This window comes from Elephantulus edwardii, unplaced genomic scaffold, assembly GCF_000299155.1.
Source record: "Elephantulus edwardii isolate Elephantulus edwardi_28Jun2011 unplaced genomic scaffold, EleEdw1.0 scaffold00064, whole genome shotgun sequence".
NCBI lineage: Eukaryota > Metazoa > Chordata > Mammalia > Macroscelidea > Macroscelididae > Elephantulus > Elephantulus edwardii.
In genome coordinates this window covers 3,162,776-3,163,699 of record NW_006399814.1, presented here as the reverse complement: position 1 = coordinate 3,163,699, position 924 = coordinate 3,162,776, and positions in this window count along the sequence as shown.

Below are 924 nucleotides of genomic sequence, written 5' to 3'. Positions count from 1 at the left end.
GGGGGTGAGGTGGGGTGTGCGGGGAGAAGGGTGCAACAATGAATGAATGGAATTCCAAAATATCTGTAGATGTTCATTGAAATGAAAAATAAATAAATTAAAATATTAAAAAAAGAGAAACATATTCCGCAGCTTTTACACGCCTTTCAAGGACCCATTACATCAGAAGTGGAAAGCCAGTCTCGCTTCCTGTCCTGTCTGGATCTGGAGGCTCCACTGAAAACTGTTCACTTGGGGTGACCTTGATGGTATTTGAGGTACTGGTGGTGTATCATGTGTTCCACCCAGAGGCATCTGATCACTTTAGAGCATAAAACCAAAGCCCACGTGTTCACACCCCAATGAGAGGACTCAGAACTCAACCATTTCTTATGTTCCCCTTTCCAACGCTCTCACTTAATACCCATTATCCTGTCTCTGTCCTAATCAATTTTGTATATGTTTTTATTTTATGAACTATGAATATATCTTTAAATATACCATTTAGTTTAAAATCTGATCATTAAGGAAAACACGAAATTTATAAGGAAATAATATTGAAACTATTTTAACACCTATGATACACAGAAGATACACCCTATTTATTAAAGATGAATAAAAAGTCATGAAAAGACAAATACTACATAGTGCCACTGTTATAAAAGAGGACTGACGTAGGAGTTGGTGGGAGACTGAGAAAGATGGGATAAATAATGTATACTGCATTGAAACAGATAAGGGAGGGAACTGTTTAAAAGGGATATATGATTAGATATCATTGTTATTACAGGAGTCCAGAGTGAAGGTAGCATAGTGGAGTGGACTTGGGGGGAGGGATTGAATAACATGAAAGAATTTTTTCTTTTACTCTTCAAAAAGAAAAGTGAATTGTGGGGAGGGGTGGGGAGGGAGAAAAGTGCAACAAAGAATGAATGGAAATTCAAA